The following is an 11,844-nucleotide window of genomic DNA, read 5'->3' on the forward strand; positions in this document are numbered from 1 at the left end:
TTATAAAAGTTTTTATTTTTCTTTTTTTTTCATTTTCTTCTTCTCATTATTATGATTTTAAATTTTATGTTCAGACAAGCATTCATTACATATTTTATATGTAAATAAATTACTCTCAATCATTTTTTCTAATTGCTTGGTTCAAATTATATTATTATTTTTAGATTTTTATTATTATTATTATTTGATTATAACTTTTAATTTAATTAGGTTTTTACAAATATTTTGTCGTCCTATTTTATATATTTTTATGTTTTTTATTTTTTAAAAATTCTATCCCAGTCGATAGTTAATAGCACGCTGCACAAACAAACATGCCGGTTATTGTCAAGTTCTAATACTTTATTAAAACAATTAAGTCAAGTTCGTTCATTTGTTCACATACACACACACACATACACACACACATACACACACACACACACGCCACACATACACATTGAAACACACACTCACACACACACATTTTACTGAACAATAGTTCACGTCTAATTCTTTCCGTACTTATAAACACACGGTATAATGAATTACTTAAAAGACGTAAGCGATCAAAGACGCACGCACACAACCACACGCACGCATACCAATTCGCGCATAAGAAAACACATGCAGACAGATATACAGAAAAAGAGAAAGAAAGAGAAGAGAGAGAGGAGAGAGAAAGAAATATTATATATATATGTATATATATATATTCACTATCAATAGTTATTTGTGATTAATTTATCTGCTTGATAAAGATGTCTCCATACTAAAACAATATTATTGCCAAATTCGTACCTTTTAGAAGTATGCGGCTCAGACGCACGCATGGAAGAAGTTTGTGCTGCACGCATTTTTACGTCAGAGTTGTGTGCGTGTGTGTGTGTAGAAATTGGTTTGTATTTTGTTCCATTTGAAGGTGTTCATTTAAGAGTGTATCTTCATTCATGTGAGCATAAGTTTGCTTTTATTTTTATTATTTATTATTATTAAGAAAAAAATGAATATAGCGTTATGTCTTTAATGTCTTTAAAATTCAGCAATGTTCATTCCAGGCATTCTGAAGGCTGACGACAGGCTGTTCCATGCGACTGGCCTTCATGCATTAATGCATATTGAATTATCATGAAAAGTTGAATTAACAACTTTAAACACACACACACACACACACTGAGAACAAAAACTGTTAACTTTTATAAAGCACAAAAATATGCGGGACAAACACGCAAATATGGAAATATGATTGGACAACCAACTGACATAAAGGCGCACTCACACCTACCCACACTCTATAGCATCTCAACACACTTCAATAAACATGAAGATACGTTTGCACTAGAGGTCTACATGGAAAATTTCTTGCAAATTTTCTCGCAAATACCCGCGGGAAAACTGCGGTTTGGGAACAGAAGTTGGAGGGAAACTCGCGGGGCGGGAATGAAAAGCGAGGGAAAACCGCGGGGCGGATATTTTTTGTGCGGGAAGTACCGCGGGACTGGAAAAATTTTAGAGGGAAAACCGCAGTTTACTTAACTTTGATGGCGAAGTTCCAAAAATGTTGAAAATAAATGAGAAACTTCATAGCTTGAACAGCAACGCAATTGAAAAATTTAGATTATTATTACTATGTTTAAAGCTAAGCAAGCTCACAGATGCATATGCATTACGCTAAATAATATTCATTGTGTTATGTGCAGGGATTATCACTATTTATTCTATTTGTTTTTGGGCGATAATTAATGTACAGTGTGACTTTTACTGTGACATGCTTTTTTGTTCGTTCAATTCGTTTCAATTCGTTTGGTTATAAAACGTTATATTTATTTTACGTAATAAATTAGTATACGTACATTACGCTTATTGTTTTCTATTTAGTTTGTGTTTCAACTCTTCAAAACAGTAAAACACAACATTAAGTATGCAGCTTGAATACAGAATCTGTCTTTATCAGCTGTTTACACAGATAAATACGTGATCAGCGAGTTCTATTTTCATTTTGTTTTTTTATTTCGACGACAACCTCGTGTTGGCAGTTTGGAAAATATGGACAAATCGGCTGTCAAGAAAGTTAATATCTTCCAAAAGTCAGCGAATAACGTATTTATTTTCTCAACAGTAAAGGAGTGGTATAAAATTTACAAACAATTTACTGAAACACTAACATTAACCAGTATTCTTGTTTGTTTTTATAATAAAAATTGTACATAGAAGGTTTTGTGAGGGAATGAGTGCGGGTGAGGGCAGACTTGTGAGGGAATGGGTGCGGGTGAGGGAAGACTTGTGAGGGAATGAGTGCATGTGAGGGAAGACTTGTGAGGGAATGGGTGCGGGTGAGGTAAAATTTATTTTCAGGAGGGGCGGGTGAGGGAATAGAAATGAGTTCCCGCGTAGACCTCTAGTTTGCACGTACAGACTAATTTGCACATACACTCACATATGATGCAAACATAATAAATAAGCGTAAATAAATAATAAACGCACATAAACACACATTCATACGAACACATGCACATACATGCATACAAAAATGCGCGCACACACGCACACATACGCGCATGTTTATAGCCCGTATAGGGGGTGCGTTTTGCGTGTTCAGTGGTCATTAACTTGCGACTATTGTCGACCTAAGACGCCGGGCTAATATGCACAGTCTATGAATAATTCAGTCGGTGCGTGTGTGTGCGTATGTATGCGTGTATGTGGGTGTCTATGTGTGTGTGTGCGTATGTTTGTGTTTATGTGCGTTTGTATGTATGTATGTATGTGAGTATGTATGTACGTATGTTGGTGTGTATGTACGCGTTCAAATGTCTGTTTTTAGGTAGTATGTGTACATGTGCGTGTAAGTTTTTACTGTTTGTGTATGCATGTCGTTCACACGTGTTTTAATGCGTGATTGCTTATGTGTGCATTTTGGCATTGTTAACTTTTAACGTGCGTTCTTGTGTTTGTTTATGTGTGTGTGTGTGTGTGTGTGTGAGTGTTTGCCTAAATGACTGCGCGTTTGTGTTTTTGAATTTTTGTACTTTCCAATCTAGAAATAAATTTAAAATTTAATTTGTTGAGCGTGTTCCTTCCAAATTACGGTTGACTTCCACCGAACAACAATTTAATATTATTTACATATTCATATTTCATCGAACAAATTGTCACACACACACGCACACACACACACACACATACATTTTTACATCCCTTCATATATGCTTCCATATTAAGCACAACACACACACGCACGCGCACACACGCAAACACATTGATGCACATGTGCTTTATTATAACGGACCGAGTAAAAACTGCTGGTCGATCGGTTGTAGTCAGGTCACGTCCGACTGCCCTACTGCAAATCAGACTCTCTTAATCCTTAACACCCGCTATTCTCTTACTTCTCTCTTTCTCTCTCTCTCTCTCTCTCTCTCTCTCTCTCATTTTTTGACTGTTTGTCTGTTATTTTTAATGTTTGTGTGGTTGTTTGTATGTTTGTGAATTTGTAGGGTTATTTGTTTGTGTGATTTTTGCACGTTTGTGACGTATTTGATATGATTTTAATTTTAAAGTTGGTTGGTTTTGTTTCTTGTATGTCCAGCTTTCATTTTATTTGTTTTCCTTGCATTCACGTGCCTCCGTAAGCGTGATGCTTATAAATATGGAGGAGATTATCGTACGTTTTCATTGTAACATGTCTGCAAACAAGTTCTGCTGTTCTGTGGTGTGCTCGGTTCTGTGGTACAGTGTTCTTGTGTCTTAGTGGTGTTTGCACTATTTCTGGGCGGGCAAACATGTTTTTTATTTTTTTTTATTATTATTCTTTAAAAATCAGGATCTGACAGACGCAGAAACTGTAACAATATGCAAGGCGGTGAAACAAAATTAAACAAATAAATGAGAAAATAAATACAAAAAGTGAGGAAGAGAAATGATAAAACATGAAAAATAAAATATGTTAGAATAAAATAAATAATACTAATAAGACAAATAAAAGAAAAGTAATTGACGATGGAATATAAAATGAAGTAAAGGCAAATTGATAGACTAGATGATGACTTAGTGGATTAGTGGGGTGATCGATAAATAAAGGCTAGGCCTGTGTGTGAAAAAGTTTAATGAGTATTAATATATTTTATGACTTATTAATAGACTAAATGATGACTTAGTGATCGATAAAAGTGAGGTGATCAATAAGTAAAAACTAGTTCATTAATGATGAAGTTTTCTTAAGTGCTAATATGTTTGAGGTGCCTTGTGATGAAGGCCTTTCCTTGGTAGGTAGATTTTGGCGACGACTTGATATTTATGTTTGCGCTGACGAAGGTTGTGTGTTGTAGTTTTTTCTGTGTTTATATGCGTAGGTAAATATGTGCGTGTTATCATGTGTTTGTTTTTATATGTTTGTATACGTATGTGTCTGTGTGCTGTTTTGTCTACATGCATGTGTCAGGCTGGTTGTAAGTTTCTGTTTGTGTGCGTCAGTTTTGTGCATGTATTTATGTATGTATGTATGTTTGTATGGATGTATGTATGAATGTATATATGTATGTATGTGTGTGTAAGTACGTTTGTTTGTTTGTATGTTATGTATGTATGTTTAGTGTATGTGTGTCTGTGTCTGTGTGTGCATGTATCTGTGTAAGTGTGTGTAAGTTTTACTGACTTACTACGATATTTGTATGCACTTCTTTTTTGCAATCAACACTAACAACGACATCGTAAAATCGCTATTAAAAATTTAACCTCAGCATCAAACAACAACAACAACCTAGACATCAAAGCTCAACAACAATAACAGCAACACAGACATCAAAGCAGCAACAACAACAAGCAACAACACAGACATCAAAATTTCAACAACAACAACAACCTGGACATCAAACTTTTCACCCCGACAACAACAACAACAGCAACCTGAACATCAAACTTCATCAACAACAACATAAATATTAAAACAACAATAAATCATCAACAACACAATAACAATATGACAACAGTTGTATATTTATAATAGCTGCCAATACATCAATATCATAACCATCATCAATATCATCATCATTATCAATATCACCATCATCATCATCAATATCACCATCATCAATAAAAAATAAAATAAAAAATGTAATAAAAAATACAAAGTTATAAAAATGATTAAGAATAAAAATAGCTAAAACATAAATAACATACGAAGCAGCAACAAGAACAATAACAACTGCTTTACATGCTTTACAACAAACAAACAACCTTATTGTCAACAACATTGGTACGATTCATCACTGAAGTCATTTATAATGAGTTAACTATATATAACAAATTTCAACAAAATGTCACGACAATTATCAACAATAAACCAACAACTACTAATAACACTAACAACAATAGCACCAACAGCAATGCACCTCACATCAACATTTAACATCAAAATAACATTAAAAACACCAACAACAATAATATACCTCACATTAACATTTTACATCAAAGATAATGCTAAAAACACTAACAACAACAACAACGACAACTACATTATCGAGAACTTCAACAAAAACGACATCAACACTAGAAACTATACTGACAGCAACAACAACAACAACATCAGCAGCAGCTACAACAACATCATCAATAACATCAACAACATTTGACATTATGTAAGTTGCATGCAATCCTATTGATTGTGTTACATGTATGGCGTGTTAGACTCGATCTTCCCCGTCATAGTGCTTTTATATTCTCTTTTTGTTATTCATGTTATTATTGTTGCTGTTGCTATTTATTGTTATCATTATTGTAAGTGTGATTACATGGTATTGCAATTCTCAATCACTGCTAATATATTTCGTCTTAAAATTTATGTTGACTCTTGTTGTTACTGATTCTTAATGTTATTGAAGTGTTCTCTGCTGTTGTTACTGACGTATTATTGTTCTTTTTTTTATCAGCTGTTAGTTTGTTGTTGTTCTTAATGATTGTAATGGGCTATTAATTGATGTTTTTTTTTTATGTCTGGATGTTATTGTTGCCTTGTTCTCTCGTGTTATTAATGTTATTTGGTTATTATTGTTGTTTTTTATCAGCTGTTAGTTTGTTGTTGTTCTTAATGATTGTAATGGGCTATTAATTGATGTTTTTTGATGTCAGGATGTTATTGTTGCGTTGTTCTGTCTTGTTATTAATGTTATTTGGTTTCGTGTCTTGTTGTTAACGTCTTTGTTATTGTCGTGTCGTTTGAGTTTCAATTGTTATTGTCGATGTTTCTACGTGGGGGTGGCTCACTTTTATTATTGAATCATTATTATTATTATTATTATTATTATTATTATTATTACTTATATTATTATTATTATTACAAATTTTTATTATTGTTTTTTTACAAATGTTATCATTGCGCATTATTTAATTAACATTAACTTTGTATATATATATATATATATATATATATATATATATTTATTTATCATTTTATGTTTTTTATGGTGAAAAATAAAAGATGTTCCCATTATTATTATTATTATTATTATTATTATTATTATTATTATCATTGTGGAATACTATTGTATTTAATTTAATTTAATTTAATTTATTTTATTTTTATTTAATTAGATTTTAATTAGACTTTTATATCATTTTACTATATTTCATGTTTTTCTGGAAATAAAAGAGAGTTCACATTATCATTATTGTTATTGTTATTATTATTATTAGGTCTTAAACTGGTAGTATTTGTATTAGTATTAGAAGTAACGTATGAAGTAAAGTAGTTGTAGTAGTAGCAGTAGTAGTAGTAGTAGCAGTAGTAGTAGTAGCAGCAGCAGTAGTAGTAGTTGTAGTAATAGTAGTAGTAGTAGCAGTAGTAGTAGTAGTAGTAGCATTAGTACTGGTGGCGATTTTAGCAGCAGCAGCAGTAGTAAGTAGTAGTACTGTTAGTAACATTGTTGGGAGTGGTACGTTGCATGCGTTGTTGCTGTATTTGATTGTTGTTGTTGCTGCTGTTGTTGTTGCTGTTGTTGTTGAGATTTGTTATGGTAATTTTTGTTGTTGCGGTTGTTTGCGCAAATATAAACGCACTGAGAACTGGTGCAGGTCGCAACGTTTGTTGTACGTGTTGTTGTGGTTGTTGTTGACGATGTTGTTGTTGTTGATGTATTTTGTTAATGTATTTTGTTGATGTATTTTGTTGATGTTGTTGTTGCTATATTTGGTTGATGTTGTTGTTGTTGTTGATGTATTTGGTTGAAATTGTAGTTGTTGTTGATGATGTTATTATTGTTGCTGGCTGTATTTTGTATGTTTTGGTTGTTGTTGTTGTTGCTGTATTTAGTTGATGTTATGGGGGTTGTTGTAGCAAGTTATGTGGCTAAACAAAATGGAAATATTAATTCTTTTCAATCTTCATTTTAAACCTATAAAGTTACATCGATTACATTTTTATTTTCACTGATATTATTTTTATAAAAATAATTATTTTAATTATAAAATAATACAAAACAATGGCAATTAATTTTATTACGATACGATATATAATAAAAAGTTTATTATTATTACTATTATTATTATTATTATTGTTATTGTTATAAAGGTGTTACGAGGGTCTGGTACAATCTCGTAAAAGTCATTCATCTGTTTTTTTACTTGGCGCCCCAATTAATTTCAAAATAAAAATAAAATTATTTCTATATTGTGTGTGTGCGTGTTTGCATGTGTGTGTGTGTGTATGTGTGTGTGTGTTTAGGTGTGTGTGTGTGTAGGTGTGTATGTGTATTGTGTACGTGTGTGGTGTGTGTGTGTTTAGGTGTATATGTAGGTGCGTGTATGTGTGTGTGTGTGTGTGTGTGTGTGTATGTGTACGTGTGTGGTGTGTGTGTGTATATGTAGGTGTGTGTATGTGTGTGTGTGTTTATATGTGTGTATGTGTAAATGTGTGTGTTAGAGTTTTATGTTTATAAATATAAAACGCTAATAATAGAGTGACATCAAATAGTAATAAGCAGGTTTATTTCGTCATTTCAAGTTTTATTATTGATTATTTATTATTATTATTTTTTGTAAATATTATTTTTATAATTATTTCGTTATTATTATTATTATTATTTATTATTATTATTATTATTTTGTAATTATTATTATTAAAATTATTTTGTTGTTGTTATTATTATTATTGATGTTTATCTCAATGTTCGTCATGCTTTTATAATTATCATTTCATTCATCCTTTCGTTCATTCATTCGTTCATTTGACTGATTCATTCATTCTTTCATATTTATTATTATTACTATTATTGTAACAGTAAATTATATTATTATTATTATTATCAATTATTATTATTATCATCACCATCATCTTTTTCATCCACATCATCTTCATCTTCATCAACCTCATCATCATCACCATCATCATCATCACCTTCATCATCATCACTATCAATTTATTGATGGACAGGCGGGCAGGCAGTGTAAAATGAAACATCGACACGATATCAGTGTATGAAAAAAAAATACATTTATTCTCATTCATCATCTTACTCATTATCATCATTATTATAATCTCTGTCGTCATCGTCATCATCATCATCGTCATCAGTATTTCTACCATTATCATTATCACCAATTTATCATTTTAACCGTCAGAACCATCATTATCACACACATCATCATCCTCAATTTTTTCTCATTATCATCATTTTGGTTCGAGATAGCTCAGACGGTTGAAGTGCCACTTTTTGCGTTTTTGTTTTAACGCAATGACCCGGGTTCGAAAACTATCTCTTCGAAACTCCTCAGAGATTATCATACGTTAGGTATGTACGTATAATGCGATGCTTGGGCGTACCTACATTCAAAACGTATGCGTTGCGCCATTTTTTCGTGTGGTGTGGTGTGGCGTGGTTTGGCGTGCATGTTTCGGAATTTGTGGCTGGCACGAATAGTTTGATTGTAACCGACTAATTATATAATGGAATGGTATGTAAGCACTAAGGAGCTATTCCATTTCCAGAGTTACATGTATTTCAGGAATAATAAAAAATAATTATTACCGGTTTTTATTTCCATAATTGCCGTAATTATTTTCACATAATTAAATTACCATCATCACCATCATTCTATCATCATCATCATTATCACAATCACACACACTCATCGTCATCACCTAATCACCGTAATCAACAATCAACAATCATCATCATCATGAACCATCCTCTCTAGCAATCAGGGTAAATAACTTGTTTTGATGAATTTTTAAAGCAATTTTCCACAAATAATGACTCGATGACGACGCCATGATGACGTCATGATAATTCGTTTTTCATTCGTTCTAACTCGTCGCTAAAATTATCTCACCCAGTATTACTTACCACCACGCTTATCATCATCGTCGTCGTCATCATTGTCGTCGTCGTCATCAAACACACACGCACACACACACAACAACATTATGATCATCATCATCATCTCTATCGCCAACACCGAGATCATTATCTTATTCAGTATTGCGATCATCATAACTATCATCATCATCACCATCATCATCATCCCGGCAAAAAAAACAGTCTTCATCACAGTATGGATGACGTGATAGACCACCGTACATAATTTCTTGCGATGCTTTTTTTCACATTTCTACGAGGGAGCTTCATTCGATTATAACGTGATGTCTATGAAAAAACCGCGCACGCACACACCCCACACACATCACACACACACACACACTCGTAAAAATACTCACACACATCCATAGACACATACATACAAGTACACGCACACATACGCCCACACAGACACATACGTGCACATGCACACAAACACGTTAATGCATACATTAGTATGCACGCACGTGTATACGCAAATGCGTGTAACGCACATTGTAACGAACTACTGCGAAGGCCTGTGTGATTGTGTGCACGCACGTGAATGTGAGCATCGTAACATATTTTTCTGTTGTTGTTGTTTCTTTAGAAAGAATAATAATTACGCAATAAATAATTAATAGATTATTATTATTGATTTATTAAACAATTCTACTTGATTGAATGTTTAGCCGAATGCTTTATGAAGCATGGATTGTATGCTTTGTATCTAGGTGCTCGGATGAATGAACGAATAAATGAATGAATGAATGATTGATTGGATGAATGAATAAATAAATGAATGAATAAATAAATAAATAAATAAATAAATGAATGAATGGTTGAATGAATTAATGAATGATTGAAAAAACAAATGACTAACAGTTAATATTTTGAATGTTTGTATTAAATGTTAGCTTTGTTAGATTCTATATAGAATGAAGCAACAAATTTTTGTTGAATAATGAAGTTTGAAATGAAATCAACCATTTTATTAGAAAGAAACAAAATGGAGTTACTCCGACCACTGGCTGATGAGAAGATTGGACGACCTACCTCGTTGCGAACGTAGCGACAGGGGATTGATAAGAATGAATGAAAATTCAAAAAACGAAACTCAAGAACCTGATGTAAAGATTGGGATTGAAGAGGTTCTATAAGTGCAATGATGGGGATGACAAGCAAGTTTACGTGCAATACAATTCACCCAATTGTTTGATTGGTTAGCAGTTCACGTAGATTACTAAGTGACAAGGTATTTGACAACTTGACAACGCATAAATATGTATGCACATGTATGTATACATTCACGCATTCAATTGTGCGTATATTTTCACCGAAGGCAATGACGAGAGCATATAAATGACGTTACATACAAATAACTTGCACTCCTACATACAAATAACTTGCACTCCTACATACAAATAACTTGCACTCCTACATACAAATAACTTGCACTCCTACATACAAATAACTTGCACTCCTACATACAAATAACTTGCACTCCTACATACAAATAACTTGCACTCCTACAAACAAATAACTTGCGTTCTTACATCCAGTCGAACAAACACTTTGAATAACTTTTAAAAAAAGAGCAAACACCCACTAATAAAGATGAAACTTCACCAATTTAAATACACTCGCAGGCAAACACACACATTCAGATTCTCTTCACATACACAACATAACAGCAGCCAGAAAAGCGCGTACGCTAAAAGACACACAAACACACACGCACACAAACACACACACACATGAAGACGAACAAACATGGAGATTCGTTCGCGACGTGCGTGATGCGACGCACGAATTAATCATTGGCGAAGGACATTGTCGCTAGATGTCGTGACAAAACGCTGTAGATCAGTCCACATGCACTCCCTTCATCATCCTCCTTCTCCTTTTCATCTTCATCATCGCCGTAATCATTTTCTCCGTCATCATCATGATCGTCATCTTCAGATTTTTCCATCGCCATTGTCGTAATCATTTCGTCACCATCCTCTTTGTTCCTCCTCACCATCTTCTTCCTCCTCCTCACCATCTTCTTCCTCCTCCTCACCATCTTTTTTCTCTTCATCAACATCACCAGCCCTCTCTCAATCACTCAATCACCCCTTTCATCATCTTAATTACCACCATCGTGGTCTCCTTCGACATGATGGTCATCATCACCATTAGCAATTTTATATCCATCATACTCCAAGTCACAGCAAAGCCATTAAAGAAACATTAAATCTAGATGCTTTGGAATCGTTCAAAAAACGTTGTCATCATCATATCATCATCATTATTAGTATTATCATCACAACCACCATTATCACCAACAACACCCTCATCATTGCCATCATCATCACTATTATCATTATCGTCGATATCATTTTAATATCATATCGTAATCCCCATGATTCGTCATTGCCAATTTTTTTCCATACCAAGTTTTTCCATCATCATCTCTTACCATCACCATCAACCATTATTTTCATATCTATATTTTAATTCAGTACAAAGACAGATGCATTTTCACATATTT

The sequence above is a fragment of the Helobdella robusta genome, assembly GCF_000326865.2.
Source record: "Helobdella robusta unplaced genomic scaffold HELROscaffold_8, whole genome shotgun sequence".
In the NCBI taxonomy this organism is placed as follows: domain Eukaryota; kingdom Metazoa; phylum Annelida; class Clitellata; order Rhynchobdellida; family Glossiphoniidae; genus Helobdella; species Helobdella robusta.